Below are 19762 nucleotides of genomic sequence, written 5' to 3' on the forward strand. Positions count from 1 at the left end.
AATTTGGTTAATAGTGTTGTTCAAGTCTTCTAAATCTTATCTAATTTTGTAATTTGTCCTGTCAATTACTGAGAAGGGAAGGCTGAAATCTCCAACTACAACTGTGAATTTGTATAATTCTTCTTTAGTTCCCTTAGTTTTTATCTCCTATATTTTGAAACTCTGTTATTAGATACAAACACATTTAGTTTTCCTATGTTTAGATGAAATAATCATTGTACTGTTATGAAATGACCTTGAGGCAGGAAAAATTTTAAGATGACCCCCAATATTTCCTTTGTCTCTGTTATACATGACCTGAATAATCTTCAAGATTGTTAATGTGATGAATTTTAGTCCTAGCATTAGTTTATATTATATTGCCCTATTGACCTTTACAATAGGGAAATTATCTGCATAAGGTTTGACCTAATCACAGGAAAGCAGAATTTTTTTCATTAGTCACAGAAGAGGAGTCAGAAATTTGAAACATGAGGGGGATTCAGTTCCCTGTTTGCTGGCTTTAAGATGGAGAGTACCACAAGTCAAAGAATGAGGTAAGTTCCAGGAACCAAGAATGACCCCTGGCTCATAGCCAGCAGACAAATGGGGAGCTCACTTACACAACCATAAGGAATTGAATTCTTCTAGCAAAGTGATCTTGAAAGTGGATTTTTTCAGACAGATCTTCCCGATGAAAACTTAACCTGGCTGATATCTAATTTCAACCTTGTGATACCCTGACTTGAGAACCCAGTCATGCCATACCAGACCTCTAATATACAGAATGTGAACAAATATGTGGGTGTTATTCTAAGCTGCTGGGCTTGTGGTAATTAGCTATGCAGCAATAGAAAACTGATACAGACCTTTATCTCTGGCAAGATTCCTTACTCAGCATTTACTTAAGAAAAATACATCCAAGCCTTGCACATGTTCATAATAGCTTTATTTATAATACCCCAGAATGGAAACAACCCGAATGTTCATCTACAGATGACTGGATAAATGAATAGATATTTGTTGGCTATATAGTTTATTCCACATAATGGAATACTATTCAGCAATAAAAGGAATAAACTATTGATACACACACCAAAATGGATGGATCTCAGATTCATTATGTTGAGTGAAAAAAGTCATCCAGAAGAGTATGTACTACACAATTTTCTATAAAGTTCTAGAAAAGTGTATACAAAAATTATAAGAATTTTCTAGAAAGCTTCTGTCAATCTAGTGCCAGAAATTGTGTCAGTGATTGAGTGCCTGTATGGGGACTGGTAGGTAGGAGGTGGTGGAAGGGAAAGAAATGTATTATAAAGGGGCAGGAGGAAATTTTCTGGATAATGGTGATGATTTCAGGGGTATATACGTATGTTAAAATTCATGATATTATATGAAGAGTATATGCTTTAAATATTTGTGGTCTGTTGTACATCAATTGCATTTCAAGAAAAATGTTAAAAACTCACCACCATTACCACCTCCCCTGACCCCTCCCCAAAAAAAGGAAATAAGAGGGAGGGCTGAGGAAAGCTTTGGAATAGACTCAGTCTCTGGCAGTCTTCCATCCCCGGCCCACCCACTTGCCTGGTTCTCATTCTTGGATTTCCTAGTGCCTTGATCTACCTTCATTTATCTTAACTTTTATTTCCTGTTGCTGCATCAGCAGTTTATGGGGTTGGAACTTGGAGAGGATATGTCTTTTCCTTAAGCCTCTATTAGGTCCCTACTTTGCCCTCTGTCATTTCTAAAGCTAAGACCATAACCTGAGCAAGTTTTTCTCTTTGCATCCTGCACATCATCATACCCCCCACTGCCCTTCCAACTGCCTCATCATTAAACTGAAAGTTTAGTGGTAGCAAGAATGGGCAGCCTTTTTACTTTTTTAGTGTCCTTGAGTTTTTAGCCTTGAAATCCCATATTTGAATTTCAGAAGCATGAAGGCAGTCTCACCTCTGAAGATGGTCCAGGCCCCTGTGTCCAGGGCTTTGGGCCCCATTTCTTTTGGGGAGGGTGGCAGAAGACCTCTTATAGTACATGTTCAGTTTTCTTTTATTTTTCCAGGAATCACTTTAACCAATTCCATAGCCTCCAGCTGCTTCATCTTGAGAACAGAGAGTGCTACTCTAATAGCAGGCAGCCCTCCCAGTGCAATTTATGGCTTCATGGCTCCAAAAATTACAGTCATTTACAGTCTTCTCCATTAGTGCCCTGACCCCATCCAGTGATGTCTGCATGTTTTTGGTTCCTGATGCCTAAAGCTTCTTGTTGCTTTACTACCTGATCTCTCCAAGCTGAAAAATTTCCTTTTCCATTTCCAGGGGACCTTCTGATCTATAGACCTATTCAATATGAAGACCAGGGGGTCACCTTTGTTTGTTTTTCGTTATTGGGTTCATGAATTTTTCTATTATGAACCCATAGTTTTCTAGAGTTAATTATCTGATACAGATTAGCAGTGAATTCGGATTCTTCCCAAAGTTCTACTCTTTAACTAATTCTGTCTACCTTTCTTCTACAAGTTGGGTCATGTGGCTTCAGATTTTTCCCACCATCAGTCTGACACCAATGTCAAACCCCAATATGGCTTTGTGTGGGTCCCCTTCAGTGAGTCTTACTATTTTTCCTCCTGGTGAGGCTGGTCCAGAGGTTTAAAGGAGTCTCCTAACAAGCTGATCTCAGGAGCCATTAAAAGGTGAGTCAGGGATGCTTTAGTAAGGATGTTCTGAACCTTCAGTGTGTGTTGCTATCTCTTTGAGGGGCTGTTGAAACAGACACTGCTGGGCCCCAACCCCAGAGCTGCTTTAGGGAGACCAAACATTTGCATTTTACCAAATCCCGGCTGATGCCGATACTGCTGGTCAGAGGACAACACTCAGAAAACCACTGCTTTAGTCCCCTCTTGGAATTGTCCAGAACCCTCATTTTTACCTATCTCTATATATTTAGATTTTACCTAGTTAATATACAGTGCAATATTGGTTTCTGTAGTAGAATTCAGTGATTGATCACTTACATGCAACACTGAGTGCTCATCACAAGTGTCCCCTTTAATACTTGTCACCCATCTAGCCCATCCTCCATCCACCTCCCTCCTTCAACCTTCTGTTTGTTCTCTATTATTAAGAGTCTCTTATGGCGTGTTCCCCTCTCTCCTTTTTTAATTTCCCCCTTTCCCATATGTTCATCTGCTTTCTGTCTTAAATTCCCCATAAGTGAGATCATGTGGTATTTATCTTTCTCTGACTTACTTTACTTAGCACAATACATTCTGGATCCATCCATGTAGTTGCAAATGGCTGAGTAATATTCCATTGTGTGTATATGACCTTTATGCATTTGTCAGTTGATGTACTTTTGGCAACCTACTTGATATGATATCCAAGTGTCCCTAATCATTTTGCCCTTGTTATTGGCTACTTACTGTTTTAGCTCCACACCTATCTTTGGTGCTCCTTCCTGGACCTCATTCTCCCAGTTGTCTTTTACTCCAAATCCTTTGACCTATCTTGGTGGCTCTTCCTGTTCCAGGTCATCCAGATAGGATTCCATCTCTAGTCTAGCCTCTCTGGTTTCCAAATTCAATACCAAAACCCTTAGCCACCCTCAGATGGTGTCTAGACCAACTTTTAGCAAGTCCTAACCCCAAAACCTCTTGGCTATATTTGCTCAAACTACTTCCTCTCAATCATTGCCTTGCCTTGAAACTAGTCAATTAGTATCTGTGGCATTCATGCTAGTAACTCTGGACTTCCCCCTCTTAAATCTACCATTTCAAGTCATTTTCATGGGCAACAATAAGGATGCTCCCTGAATTTATTTTTACTATTATTTTTCTATTATAAAGGCTCTCCAAGTATACATTTTGTTAGTACCTTCCAGGACAAAGGCTAGGAGATAGACAAGTGTATCCCAGTTTCTGTTCCTAACAAATTTCTCTCATATCCTCTATTAAATCTATTGTGTGTCTGATCACTTCTCCTAACCTAGAAATAACTAAAACGCCTTCCTTCTTCCTGTTTTCATTTTTTAAAGCAGTTAAATCTATATTTGTCCTTTTAAGTACATTTCTTTCATGTAGTCTAGTCTGGTTTCTAAGATTTCAACCATCCTGAGTAATGCCTTTTTTTTTTTTCCTTTCTCTGTTAAGCCCCTGTTATTTTTCTATTTGCCATTTCTTAGCTAAGACCGTCTCCAGGGCAACGGTCCTCTGCCCACTAGCAGGTCCTCAGCTCCTGCACCCCTTTGTGAAGGCCCCTTCACTCTTTATGTGCAAATTGGATTTCCAGAACCTAATGCTCCAGGTGCAGGCTGATTGTGTTTCTTCCTTTTTCATTTTCTTTTCTTTTTTTCTTTTGCCTTTGGATTTGTAATTATTTAATTTCTTCATCCACCCCACACCAAGAATCTATATTTTCAATTTAATCCTGTCATTTGACGCCACCCGTTCTCGCTCCCTGTCCTTTATAATCCACCATGCTCGTCAAGACTTATTAAGATTTCCAAAGGGGCCCCACCCAGGAGGAAGCAGATCTGTGTTGTTCTTGGTTATCCAGTGGTTTAGCTGAAGATGCTAAGCTGATTGCTGTGAGCTGATATTTCCCTGTCTTTTTTTTTTTTTTTGGAGATATAATTGACATATAAGATTGTATAAGTTTAAGGTGTATGACATGTAAGTCTGATATATATTGTAATGTGATTATTCCAGTAGTATTAGCTAATCCAACTGCCTTTTAATAAAGTCCCCCTGGGGGTTATTTTCATTTCATCCCACAATACATGAAAGGAAGGACCCTTCTTGTTGCTTCACTGGTTCCCAGTTTCTCAGAATGAGGTGATCTGTGATAAAGTTTTTCCTGCCTCGTGATGATGAGGAAGAAGGAAAAAAAAAAAAAAAGACCAGGTGCCCATTAATGGTCCTTTTCTAGGGAAGGACTGTCATTTCCATTTTGTCCTTCATACTTTTCTGGTGTTAAAATGTCTTTATTTTTATGACCCTTTGTTGCTCTCCCATATTTTATTAAGCCTGTGAACTCAGAACCTCTGGGCTCCATCTCTTTCCTCCACCAGTTCTGAAGCTGAAAGCTGGCTCACTAGAGCTCACTGTTTGAAGATGAACTTCCCCTGACCCCAGACATGAATCTGCTTCTCCAAGAACACTAGATTCCTACTCCTACCAAGAGACGCTAATCCAGACCCTGAGCCAGGGCAGGATCCCATAGTTTCCACATGAGATGTTCCACCCAGGAATGCAGCTGCTTTTAGGGTTTGCATGAACAGTCCTGAACCTCAGTCCCTAATGCTTATATTCATATCTGTTCTTCCAACCTCTCCAGATGTTAGCCCTGTCCTCAAAATCCCAAATTTTTGAATTCTGAATCCTTGCCTGATTTCTTCTTCTGGAAAGTATCTGGACACTGTAAAAAAAAAAAAAATAATAATAATAATAAATAAATAAAATCCAAGTACATCCCTTATCCCCAGCCCTTATTTCTTAAAGAAGTACTTCCTAAAATTTTCCACCGAAGCATTCCTAACAGCAGAAAAGATTGAATTCATGAGGAGAGAAGGAGAGGCAGCCGAAGGGATGATTGCAAGCAAGGAATTTTTATTTTAAGAATTCATGCAACTCTTGCATTTTACTTCATAATGCATTTGGATTTGTATTAATATGAAAGTATTTAAAATTATTTACCATCAAGCAAAATTGGCCTGATTCTTCAGAAGTGCAGCATGTTTATCCAGGGGCTGGAATCCTGGTGCGTAGAAGCCACCCACAAGGGTTTCAGCCATCCCTGTGCCCCAGCTCTCCCCCATGCCCCACCCTCAGGCTGACTCAGAAATCCTTTCCCCATTCCTAGTCAACTTCCAATATCCTTTCCTTCAAGAACCCCTTTCTACAAATTACTCTCTGTTTTGGCAAGGAAAGTCTTCCTCCTGGATAGAATCTTCCTTAGTTCCTCTCCAGTCCATCTCAGAGAATGCTGCCATGTCGGCATCTTAGTTTAGGCTGCTGTAACAAATACCAGGGGCTTAAACAGAAGACATTTACTTTTCACGGTTCTGGAGGCTAGGAAGTCCAAGATCAAGGTGCTGGGAGACTCTGTCTGATGAGGACCCACTTCTTGGCTTAATAAGATGGCCACCTTCTCACTGTACTTTACATGGTAGAGAGCTCTAGTCGTTGTCATCGTTGTCTTCTTTTTCTTCTTCTTCCTCTTCCTCTTCTTCTTTTTTTGAGATTTATTTCTTTATTTTAGGGAGAGATCATGAGTAGGAGGGGCAAAGGCAGAGAGAGAGAGGCTCTCAAACTGACTCTGTGCTGAGCCTGGAGCATGATGTGGGGTTTGATCTCACCACCCTTGTGATCAACACCTTGAGCAGAAACCAAGAGTCGGGTGCTCCAAGTCTCTTCCTCTTCATGTAAGGAATCAAATCCCATCATGGAGGATAGCTCCACTTCATGACATCATCTAACTTAATTACCTCCCAAAGGCCTCACCTTCTAATATCATCACATTGGGGGTTAAGGTTTCAACATATGAATTTTAAGTAGATTCATTTACTTCATACGAGTGGGCCCCAGGAATACCTTCTTCTCCTGTACACTGTACTCTCTTAGAACACCAAAGAATATTGGCTTGGGCTCAGTTATTCTAAAGATTAAAAACAAAAAAATGAAACAAAACAAACTTTTCCCTCCTTATTCTAAAAGCAGTACCTTATAGTAGTCATCTTTTGCTTTTTGCCTGCCAAGGCTTTATTCTGATATCAGATCCTCTTCCTTTTTTTTCCCTTTTTTCTCCTTTTGAAAACTGATCTTCAGTGTGCAGGTGAGCTGTGATCACCCTGCCCTTGCTCAATTCCATGCACATCCTTTGACCCAGGCTTGGTTGTGACAGTCCCAGTGCTCAAGGAAGGACATGTGTCCCATGCTGGGTCATTAAGAACTGGCCCAGGACTTTTCCTGGTGTGTGTTTTCCTCCGGAGTTGCTAAGCTTTGTCATCATCACAGGGGGAGAGGCAGTCTGAAAATGAAGGCAAAATAGAGGGAAAAAGGGTCAACAGTTGGGGAAAGCCTCATTCTTAGTAAATTCATTGGAGTACCTGGATTCAGCTCTCTCTGAATCTACCCCAGACTATACAGGCGCATAAGCCAATAAATTCCTTTTTTTCTTAAATTAGCTTGAGATGGGTTTCTATCACTGGTAATCACAAAAATCCTGACTAATAGAGAAGTTTCTTCATTACAAAATAAAACATAGAAGTATATAACAAAGTAGAATAGGGAAAATCTTTTGTAGTCTCATCCCTATTCTTAAGAATTTAATGTACATTCTTCCAGACTTTTTATAAACTTATGCTAAATATTATTTTTCTATCACTTTAAAAGTCAGCTTTATTGAGGTATACTTTACATATGATAATGTTCAGTAAGTTTAAGTGTACATTGTATCCAGCCATTCCACAATCACAACAAAGACATAATCATTTCTAATCTCCCAAAAAGTTTTCTAGGCCACCTCTGCAATTAATTCTCTCCCTGACCCCCTGGTCTCTGTCCGCCACTGATTTGCTTTATATCTGTAGATACTATTGTTTTACCATTTTTGGAACTTTATATAAATGGAATCGTATGGGTTGTTGGATTTTCTGTCTGGCTTCTTTCACTTAGCATAGTATGGTGACTAACATAACATAATAAAAATAGTTAAAAAAAAAGAAACATCTACACTGTTTCATATATAGTATTTCACTCCTTTTTTATTGCTGAGTATTATTCAATGTAATGGATATTCCAGAATTTATCTCTTTACAAGTTGAAGGGCATTTCTTTTTTTTTTTTTAATTTAATTTAATTTATTTATTTGACAGGGAGAGATCACAAGTAGGCAGAGAGGCAGGCAGAAAGAGAAGGGGAAGCAGGCTCCCTGCTGAGCAGAGAGCCTGATGTGGGGCTCAATCCCAAGACCCTGAGATCATGACCTGAGCTGAAGGCAGAGGCTTTAACCCACTGAGACACCCAGGTGCCCGTTGAAGGGCATTTCTAGATTTGGCTGTTAAAAATAAAACTCCTCTGAACATTCGACAAGACTTTGTGTGAATGTACATTTCCATTTCCATTTGTCAGATACCCAGTGTCTCAGTAATTCAGTCCTATATTAAACATGTGCTTAACATTACATGAAACAACCTGTTTTCCAAAGAGGTTACACAATTTTGCATTCTCACCAGCAATGTATGAGAGTTTCAGTTGTTCAATATCCTTGTCAACACTTGGTATTGTCTGTCTTTTTAATTTTAGTCACTTTGCTGGGCCTGAAATTGTATTTCATGTGATTTCAGTTTGCATTTCCCTAGTGAGGAATGATGTTAGGCATCTTTTCTGTGCTTATTTGCTATTCATATACCTTGTTTGGTGAAGTGTCTGTTGAAATCTTTTGCTCTTTTTAAAAAGATTTTATTTGTTTATTTCACAGAGATCACAAGTAGGCAGAGAGGCAGGCAGAGAGAGAGGGGGAAGAAGGCTCCCAGCTGAGCAGAGGCTTGATCCCAGGACCCTGGGATCATGACCTGAGCTGAAGGGGGATGCTTTAACCCACTGAGCTACCCAGGTGCCCCTCTTTTGCTCTTTTAAAACTGCGTGGTTTTCTTATTCTATTGCAAGATTCTTTAGTTATGTTGGATACAAACCCTAAGCTATAGGTATTGTAAATATCTTTAGTCTGTAGCTTTTCATTTTCATCACAGTGTCTTTTGAGAAATTTTAATTTTTTTTAAAAGATTTATTTATTTGAGAGAGTGAGAGAGAAAAGGAGAGAGAGAGAGAGCATGAATGGGTGGGACAGAGGGAGAAGGAGAGAGAATCTCAGACAGACTCACCACTGAGTGGGGAACCTGACACAAGGCTCCATCTCACAACCCTGAGATCACTACCTGAGCTGAAGCCAGGAGTCGGATGCTTAACCAACTGTGCGCCTAGGTGCCCCAAGAAGTTTTTAATTTTGGTAAAGTCTAATTTATCATTTTTGTCATATTTTTTATTTTTATGTCCTAGTTAAGAATATTTTGCTTAACCAAAGCCTGCTATGAGTTTTTCTTATGTTTTCTTCTAGAATTATTATAGTTCTTACAATATTTAGATCTGTGATGCATTTTGAATATGTTTTGGTTATGGTCTGTGACTCATTTTGAATTAAATTTATAAGTGATGTGAACTAAGACCAGATTTTTTTCTCACATGTGTGTATGTGTTTGTGTTTTGCATGTGGATACCCAATAGACCTCTGCTTTGTTCTAGTACTATTTTCTGAAATAGTATTCTGAAAGAGATGATAAAATGTTATCCTTTCACTACCGAATTACCTGGGGACATGGTTGAAAATCAAATGATCATATACATGTGGGTCTATTTCTAGACTCTGTGTTCTGTGACATTACTGTACGTGTCTATTTTGACACCTGCATCACCTTGTCTTGATGAAGATAGCTTTAGTGTAATTCCTGAAATAAGGTAGTGTGAGTGCTCTAACTTTGTTCTTTATTTTAAAAGTTGTTTCCACTGTTCTAGGTCCTTTGCATTTCCACATAAACTTTAGTATGTGTGTTACCAAACTGGGTGCTCCACATAAACTTTAGAATCAGCTTGTTATTTATTTATTTTTTTGTTTGTTTAAAGATTTTATTTATTTATTTGGCAGACAGAGATCACAAGTCGGCAGAGAAACAGGCAGAGAAAGAGGAGGAAGCAGGCTCCCTGCTGAGCAGAGAGCCTGATGCAGTGTTCAATCCCAGAACCCTGGGATCATGACCTGAGCTGAAGGCAGAGGCTTTGACCCACAGAGCCACCCAGGCGTCTCTCATCTTTTTATTTTATTTTTATTTTTTTTACAAAAAACAAATCTGCTCAGATCTATAGATCAATTGGGGGAGAATTGATACTGTAACAATATTGAGTCTTCTAATCTATGAATATCATATAACTCTTTACTTATTAGATCTTCCTTAGTTTTTCTCAGTAAGGATTTCAGTATACAGATCTTACAATATTTTAGTTAATTTATCCCCAAGTACTTCATAATTTTAGGATATACTGTAAATGGTATTATTTAAAAATCCCGTTTCTGATTGTTCATTGCTAGGAAGTATACTTACAGCCTTGTATTATATAATCTTAACAAACTCACTTTTTGGTTCTGGTAGCTTTTTAATAGTTTCTTTAGTATTTTCATATATACAATCATGTTGTATATAAATAGAGGCAGTTTTACTTATTCCTTTTCAACATGTGTGATTTCATTTATTTTTTCTTGCATTATTTCACTGGCTCGGGCCTCCAGTACAATGCTGAATAGAAATGTGAAGAGTAGACGTCCGTGTTCCCTGTATTAGTAGGGAAGACATTAAAAATTATGTTATTGATAGGTCTTTCTCTTTTTGGGTTGAGGGAGTTCCCTCCAATTCCTAGTTTGGTAAGAATTTTTATCAAGAATGTGGTTTGAGTTTTGTTAAATGCTTTTTGCATCTATGGAGATGGTTTTTCTTTTTAAGTCTGTTATTGTGGTGAATTCCGCTGATTGTTTTTTGAATATTAAAACAAGTTTACATTCCTGGGATAAACCCCATGTAGTCGTGATGTGTTATTCATTTTATATACTGTTAGATTCAATTTGCCAAAAATTTGTTAGGGATTTCTGCATCTATGTTCGTAAGGATATTGGTATTTAGTTTTCTTGTAATGCCTTCATCTGGTTTTGGCAACAGAATAAAGCTGGCCTCATAAAATGAATTGGGAATGTTCCTGGCTCTTTTATTTCTAGAATACTTTGTGTAAAATTGGGATCATTTCTTCCTGAACTATTTGGTAGCAATCACCAATGAAGTCACTTGGGCTTGGAGTTTTCTCTGGGGGAAGGTTTTAACCATGAGTACAATTTATTTAGTAGATATAAGGATATTCAGTTGATCTCTTTCTTCCTGAATGATCTCTGGTATTTTTCACAGAATTTGTCTGTTTCATTGAAGTTGTTGAATTTATTAGCATTAAATTGTCTATAATGTTTCCTTTTCATCCTTCTAATGTCTGAGGATCTGTATTCTTTCCTTTTTTATTCCTGATGTTGGTAAGTTTTGTCTTCTTTTTCTTTTCCTTGATTAGTCTAGCTAGAGTTTTATTAATTCTATTGATCTTTTCAAAGAATCAGCTTTTATTTTCATTGATTTTCTCTATTATTTCTGTTTCTATTTCATCAATTGCTCTTTATTATTTCCTTTTTTCTATTTACTTTGCTCTTCTTTTTATAGTTGCTTAAGAAGGAAGATTAAATTTATGATTTGAGACATGTCTCCTTGTTGAATATAATCTTTTATTGCTATAAATTTCCTTCTTAGCACAGCTTTAGCTGTACCCCACAAATTTTGATATGTTCTGTTTTTATTTCCACTTAGTTCAAATATTTAATAATTTCTCTTGTGATTTATTATTTGACCTATAGATTATTTAGAAGTCTAGTGTTTAATTTCCAAATATCTAAGGATTTCCATATATTTTTCTGTTATAATAATTTAATTCCATTGTGGTTAGAGAACTAAATGTCATATGAACTCAATCCTTTTAAATTTATTGAGACCTGTTTTATGGTCCAGAATATGATCTATTCTGGTGAATATTTCTTGTTCAGTTGAAAAAACTATGTGTTCTACTTTTGTTGGATGGAGTTTCTTTAAATGGCACTTAGTTCAAATTGATTGATGGTGTTGTTCAAGTGTTCTATAGTCTCATTTTCTGTCCATTTCTTCTATAATGAGAGAGGAATATGAAAATTCCAAGTTATAGTGTGGATTTACCTATTTTTCTATTTTCCATCAGTTTTTGCTTCAGTTATTTTGAAGCTCTATCATCACATACACACACTCTTAAGAGTTTTTTTCATGAATTGATCCCTTTTTCTTTGTTGTGAAATTCTTCTTATGAAATTCTTCTTAATTCTATTAGGTATTTTGTGTGTGTGTGTGTGTGTGTGTATATTTATATTTATATAAAATTAGCTACTTCAGATTTTTAAAAAAGATTTTATTTATTTATTTGACAGAGAGAGAGATCACAAGCAGGCAGAGAGGCAGGCAGAGAGAGAGAGGGGGGAAGCGGGCTCCCCGCTGAGCAGAGAGCCTGATGCGGGCTCTATCCCAAGACCCTGAGATCATGACCTGAGCCAAAGGCAGGGGCTTAACCCACTGAGCGACCCAGTCACCCCTTTTTATTTTTTTTAAAAACAACTCTTTTGCCTATGTAAAATATACAATTCAGTGGTTTTTTGCTTATTCACAGAGTTGTGTAACTATCACCGCTATCAATTTTAGAATATATTCACCACCTCCCCAAAAAACTCTATACCCATTGGCAATCATTCTTATTCCCCCACTTCTCCCTAGCCCTAGGCAATCACTAATCTACTTTCTGTCTCTATAGATTTGCCTATTCTGGACATTGTGTAGAAATGGGCTCATATAACATGTGGTCTTTTGTGTTTGGCATTGTTCACATAATACAATTTTTTTAAAGATTTTTTTTATTTATTTGACAGAGAGAGAGACCATGAGAGAGGGAACACAAGCCAGGGGAGTGGGAGAGGGAGAAGCAGGCTTCCCGCTGAGCAAGGAGCCTGAGGTGGGGCTCGATCCTAGGACCCCGGGATCATGACCTGAGCCACAGGCAGATGCTCAACGACTGAGCCACCCAGGTGCCCCACTTAACAGTTTTTTCAACATTCATCCAAGTTGTATCAAGTATCTGTACTTCAGTCCTTTTTATTGCCAAATAATATTCCATCGTATCGTATACCATGTTTGTTTATCCATCAATCAATGAACGGACATTTGAGTTACTTGTATGAACTCAGTGGATTTGCATTGAAGGACTTGAATATCCTTGACACTCATAATGTTTTGGGACAAACACAGTGGGAATGGGGGTACAGTGGGTTACCAGTGGGCAGTAACCCCTTCTACAGTTGTAAAACTTCTGTGTTACATCCCACCTCCCCATCCTCCTTTCTCTCCCTTTCTCTGTTTTTGAGAAATGATCCAGCAAAGAGGTGAGTAATCATGGATCTGACTTTATTCGTGCCCCAAGTTCTCCAACGTAGTACCGTGCCACATTCCCCACTGTTGAGACAGCAGAAGTCTCTGAAGTCTCTGAAATACCAGCCTAAATTCAATGAAACCTTTTCAAATAAATAATTTCATTCAACTGAAGAATTTCCAGTAGATGAAAGAGCATAGGATGGCATCCAGGACTCTCACACCAGGCTGTCTTTTAGCTATTGCCAAAAACCAGGGAATGTTTCGTTTGGAAGTTTTCCTTGTTCTTATTTTAAGGTAAAGCTTTACTCTTACTTGCAGGCTGTGGGGTTTCTAATATTATCTCAAAGTGAACTGTGGAAACCAGTGATCCTACAAGGTAGACAACAAGGGCCAGGACAGTCCTATCTGGTTGACTCTGTCCAGGGACATCAGAGTTTGGTTTCTGCTACATCTTTAGTGGTGAAGACTTCTGCTTTCTATACAGCTGGTATCATCAACACAGTGAAGAGAAAAGAAATTAATTTGCGGGTATGGGAAAATGAGACTCTCCAGGCACGCTTTGAGCAGAGCTGGATTCCCACAGAGAACAACAGTGCCCTGCAAAAGTGACCCATGTGATAAACCATAGGTTGCAATTTTTCATGATGGGGAAAACAGGAAGAAGAAAGAAAAGCCTGTGCATTCTTTTAATGGCAGTGGCTGATAAGGGATTTAAAAAGAAGTTTCAAATCTGGGCTTCACAATTCAGCCTTGCATTTACAGGCTTTTTCAGATCCTCCTTGTCCTTATCTGTGCCATAGCAATAGCTTGCAAATCCGTGCCTCTTCTTTCAGCATGGGTGTTTTCCTCCAGTTCTTGTCCTGAGAATGAAAGACATCAATCCCTTCCCCACCCTCCCTTAAGTCCTGTCTGCTGATTAGATGGAAGTGGAAAGTAAAAACTTCAAGTACCCGCCAGCTACCCGCCCTCCTCCAAGCTCACTTGTCTCCTTACTTGCATTTAGGGCCCTGGCAAAGAAGACTCAGGGAATCTAAGATAATAGAGTTAAGAGAGCTAGCTGTATGGAAGGAACCCTTCCTAAAGGCATTCCAGATTTGAATTTAAAACAAACAAAAACCCCCAGTAAAACCAATCTCCCTGTTGCCCGAATTTGTCCCTAAGCTGCCAATTTGCCACATCTGTATCTTTCCAGGCATTTCTAATACATATACAAATATATCAATATTATAAATATAGAGATATTTAGATACACGATACACAGATGTTTTTATATAAGTAGGATTGTAATAGACATTGTTTTGAACCTTGCTTTTTCATGTTTATCCAGAAGCTTTAGGTGTTAGCCTCACAGGTAGCACCCTATAGATGGACAGTTAGCTCATTTTCAGTTAAAAAAACTTTTTTTCCCCCTAATAATGCAGCATTGTTCATCCTTGAACACATGTTAAGGGGTATACATATAGGATAAATTTGGCAAAGTCGAATCACTAGATCAATTTTGATGGCCGTTGCCAAAATGCTCTCCAAAAAAAGTTCTATCTATTTAATTCCACCAACAGTGTTCCTCTGTTTAATGTTTAGCTTTTTCTTCTGTATGTGTCTCATTAGTTATTCCCATCAGAATAGCTGCCCTCATTTCACTGGTCCAGAGTGAACTACCCACAGAAAGTTTCTTTACTCTGTTTATTGAAGAACGGGAGGAACATAAATATGTTTTGCCTACGTATAAAGTTAATGGCCTGTGGTAAAGAATGTAGACCTTTAAGCAGCCTTCCATGTCGTTTGGCTTAGGAAACACTGGGTTAGTGTGCTAGACACCTGGCATGGTTTTGGAGGAAAGAGGTGCGCCTTATTGGGCTGTGCCTGCCAAGCTGGACGACGGCCTCTGCTACTTAGCCCTTCCTTCTTGCTCAGGGCACACATCACCAAGTCTATGCCCAACTGTCTCTCCTCTGCTAAGGAGGGCTTGGAGGCTGGGGGATGGGAATGTCCTTTTCCCGGAGTCTCGATTATTCTAGCTGGAGTCTCGATTATTCTAGCTGGACTTCCAGGTCCAGCTCGATTATTCTAGCTGGACTTCCAGGTGGGGTTCGATTATCCTAGCTGGACTTCCAGGTGGGGTTGGAACCTCCTTTGAGGACAGGGCCACACCATCATAAGCTGCACTCAACTTTCTCCCTTCTGCACACTTTCATGCCAACTTGGTGAAAGTCTCGTTTTGCCCAGTGGTTAAGGCCCCATCCCTGCGCCAGCAGCAAAAGAATGCTTGGAATAGCAAGGAAACTTCAAATATTAGAGATTTGGAGAAACGGAACTTTCAGTAGTATAAGATTTGCTGACAAATGTTTCTGCGGAAGTTAGGTGGTGTTGCTCTGGTTCTAGCAACTTTCCCCAGTCGTGTTATCTGTGGGTGCCATCTTGTTTTCCTGCTCCTCTCCCTATTCCCTGGCAGATACATGCCCCCTTCCACTCTGGGAATGCCCTTGGACTTTTGTTCACAGCTGTATTATTCATTCATCACTTTGCTTGTTATCAGCTTATGTGCTTATCTGTACCATTGAATTGGGAGCTATTGAAGATCTTAACAGCAACAACAACAGTAATAGCAGTAGTAGTAATAGAGTAGTTCCTGTGTGCCAAGCATTCTTTGAAGGGCTTTTCAAATATTAGCTCATTTAGACCGCAGGCATCCTACATAATATTTTGGTATCCTCATCTCCAGCAATTTTTTTTTTAAAGAGGAGTTGGAGGGGGAGAAGGAGAGAGAATCTTTTTTATTCTTTTTTAAAAATAACTTTATGTATTTATTTTTGAGAGAGAGAGAGAGGTGGGACAGAGAGAGAGAATTTTAAGCAAGCTTCATGCCCAGCATGGAGCCTGATGGGGGGGCTTGATCTCACAAGAGTCAGGCACTTAACTGATTGAGCCATCCAGGCACCCCTCCAGCAACTTCTTGAGCATTCTGATGGTGACTCTCTTAATTTATATTTCTCCTCCCCCACACACCCAGAAGTGGTTTCGAAAAAATGTACTTACATTACAATACGAAAGTATTCATAACATGCATATAGTAAGAACAGATTATACAGAATAACAGCAGTATTGTTTTCTTATTTCACCTGATATCAAGGGTATTTCTTTGACCTTCTGTACCATTAGTTTGAATTAGAACAGTCTGTTTCCATCCACTAGCATAGAATAGTTATGTGTTTCCCTTTAAAAAATAAATTAACTCTGTAAGCATTAATAATGTTTAAAAGGTAGGGGCTTGAACTCATGGGGTGTGAACTCACGATATTGAGATCAAGATCTGAGCTGAGGTCATGAGTTGGATGCTTAACCGAATGAGCCACCCAGGCACCCCAATTCCACAAACTTTTGGATGAATAAACATAAGTAGACATATCTGGATTCAAATCCCGGCTACACAACTTACCAGCTCAGCCACCTTGGATAAGCTCCTTCATCTTTCAAAGCCTCAGTTTCTCATTGGTTAAATGAAGACAATAATAGCACTTTTTATATGCTAGAATTAAATAATATGACATATATAAGGAGTTTAGCAGAGTCTGGCACATAGTGATGAACAAATGTGTGCTTTATTCATTCTTATTATAAAATGCTGGCTTGGCACAAGGGAGTCAGACATGAACAAGAAGCTGTCCCTGTTCAAGTTTAACTGTTCAACTGTTCAAGTGTGTGCAAGGGACGCAGATATCACAATGGAGAGAGTGATTGTTCTGTGGGAAGGTTTTAGGAAAGGCTTGCAAGAGGATGTGACAACTAAGTTGGTTTTTTTTTTTTTTATAAGATTTTATTTATTTATTTGACAGAGATCCCAAGTAGGCAGAGAGCCAGGCAGAGAGAGAGAGGAGGAAGCAGGCTCCCTGCTGAGCAGAGAGCCCAATGCGGGGCTCGATCCCAGGACCCTGGGATCATGGCCTCAGCCAAAGGCAAAGGCTTTAACCCACTGAGCTACCCAGGTGCCCCCTAAGTTGAGTTTTGATGAATGAAATTTTTAGGTAGCAAAGTGGGGAAGAATATATTTCGTAAGGGAAAAGAATATGTATGCATGGAGAACAGGGAGAAAGGAAACCCACGGTGTTTGGGAGGAAGTACAAGTTTTGGGAAGGTTTGGGGTGTGGGACAGGTGGAAATGATAAGAAAGAAGATTCTAGAGGAAGGATTCGTGTTTTGCATGCCAAGTCAGAAAGTTTGAATTTAACATTGGCAATAGGGAGGCAGGAAAGCGTTTTAAGAAAAATCACTGGCAGGTGCGTGAAAATGATGGATTAGAAAGATGTGATGGTGGAGACCTGGAAACCAATTAGAAGGCTGTAGTCCAGGTGAGTGATAATGAGACCTGAATAAGGACAAACAGTAGTGGGAACAGAGGGGAGCCAGATGAATTTAAGAGACACTTGGGAGGTAAGATGGATAGGAGGGGGAAGGAAGGAACTTGCATCTACACCCATAGTTGCCAGGCTCTTTAGCCTCATTCCATTACATCACGGGGATTCTGTGTTGGGAGACTGGAATAGATGGTAATGTCATTAACCAAGATAGAGAGTAGAGAAGGAAGCACAGGTTCTTAGGAAGTCATGATAGTGTGGGAAGGAGGACATGGAGAAAGGACAGTGAATTTAACTTCGCCCTTGTTGAATATTAGATGTGTGTGCACCATTCATGGCAAGATGAACACAAGGCAGGCAAATATATGCATCTAGAATTTGGGGGTAGAGGACAGGACTGGAGATGTAGACTGGGGAGCCTTTAGGGTACTACGAGTTGTTAGGGACTATGACTAGCTGAGATATAGAAGACACACCAAAGATCTATACAAAGTTAACAACTACCCAAATATCTGTTCTTTGGCCTTCAGTTTATCACATAAAAGATGAGGCCGTATAAAATTTTATTCTCATTTATCCAATCCATCAGATTCTTCTCCAAGACACAGACTGCCATTTCATACCCTTTGCAATAGGTGGCGCTGACGCCCGGCAGGGAGAAGGCGGCTGCACAGGTTGGGTTGGGGGCGACGGGCCGGTGCACGGAGGGGCGACGCTCTAGCCCAGAGCCGGGTATTCAGTGGCTTGGCTGGGCTTCCCTGGGGACTGGGGTGAGGCCCAGTACTTCTGGCCGCAGGAAGCGCATGCGCAACCGTTTTCCCCAAACATGGAGTGTTGTAGCCCAGGTCTTACCTGAGTCAGGTAAGAGACGGGCGGGGGAGAAGTGACCCTAACCCTCACAGACCCCCCGAAGAGCGGGTGTAGCCACACTTGGGGAATGTGGATAGTGTGCGTGGAGCACCCACACATCCTGGGGACCAGGCTTGGAGTGATGATAGTGGCCCAGGAGGGCGTGACGATATGCTGGGGCGTGCAGGACCGCGCTGGGGTTCGTGGGTGGCTGCACGAGGTGTGCGCGCCACACGAGGGCCACGTGGGCGAGGTCCTCGGTCGTCATCTCCCAGAACCTTGGGGTCGGACGAGAACACAAAAGTCCCCTAACCCTCGCCCTCGGCGTGTCTCCCCTTAGTCGGCTTGACCGCCCTCCACGGAACCGGGACTCGCGTGTCTGGGAGGCTGTGCCTTCCCACGCTGGGATAGCCGTAGTGGTCGTGGCCAGGGATGTGGCAGCACAGGGGCCTCGGCGGGTGTGGGGGTGCGGCGACGCGGCCACACGGCGCAGGGAGGGTAGTTTGCCCTGGGAGTTGGAGCCACTCGCGGGGGAGGGGGGTGCCAGGGGAGTGTGGTAGTAACGGGGACTCGGGAGGCAGCGCCGCAGGAGTAGCGTGGGTGGGGGCACTGGAGGGCACGGGCGGGGAGGACAGCTGGAGAAGGTGTGAGGTGAGGATAGCAATCGAGCAAAAGCGAAACACCTGCTTCTGGGTTGACTCATCCAGGCTGGAGGAATAATCTAATGTGGAAAGGAGGTTGTTTACTTATTTATTTTTGAGTTGTGTACCGTCTCCTCTCTTCCCCAGGCATCTAGGAAATTGCTTGTCTGTCTGAAAGAAAGTAGCTGTTTTCCTTAGAGCACTGTGGTGAGCATCAGATGAGATAATATATGTGAAAGGCAAAGAGCTATCAAAATGCAAGAGACAAATTTTATTTCGAATCCTCCAATCTATTTATCTTACCTGTGTGAGTGTGTAAGATGTGCTATAGGTACGGATCAGTGGGATAGGACTGGGTGTGGGATTATGGGACCTGCGCAGTAACGTAGAGGGTGTGTGAAGATACACGGGGGGGGGGGGCCAAGTGACACTATAATCAATAGAAACAGCTCTCGGTCACTTAGGTTCATTTTATCTGGTTAATGGATTATTCACCTTTTGCTTCTCTACCACACATCTTTTGAACTTTCTTCAAAGACTTTCACCCAAAAATGAGCCTGAAGAGGAAAACACCAGTCACTTTTGGGATATATTAATTGAATTTGGCTGAGAGGGAGATTTGTGTGATTGTATTGATGATTTCAATTTTTCTTGCCCTCAGCATGAAACGTCATGTTGTACAAAGAGTTGTGGGCTGAGGAACCCAGGGAAGACCTAGTTCTGGATTTGACCCTTAGGTAGAGGGGTCACCCTGGCCAAGTTCCAGTACCTCTCTGATCCTTAGTTTCTGTCAGATGGGAAAAGACCTTTAAGGTCATTCGTGCATTCTTCAGAGCTTGCATACCTGCCACAGGG

General features: G+C 40.4%; 1 protein-coding gene across 2 annotated transcripts in view; it reads left to right on the top strand.

Moving 5' to 3' along the window:
* Nucleotides 1–19762, top strand: part of MEST (mesoderm specific transcript) — a 40722-nt gene that overhangs the window by 4258 nt on the left and 16702 nt on the right. Inside the window, exon 1 of one of the 2 annotated variants that reach the window (XM_059171876.1) lies at nt 18185–18278. The exons of the other annotated variant lie outside the window; for it this stretch is intronic. The gene's annotated coding sequence lies outside the window, so the exon portion shown is untranslated. Of the gene's footprint in view, nt 1–18184; nt 18279–19762 lie in introns of those variants that run through there. 2 annotated transcript variants of the gene reach the window in all.

The sequence above is a fragment of the Mustela lutreola genome, chromosome 4 (assembly GCF_030435805.1).
Source record: "Mustela lutreola isolate mMusLut2 chromosome 4, mMusLut2.pri, whole genome shotgun sequence".
NCBI lineage: Eukaryota > Metazoa > Chordata > Mammalia > Carnivora > Mustelidae > Mustela > Mustela lutreola.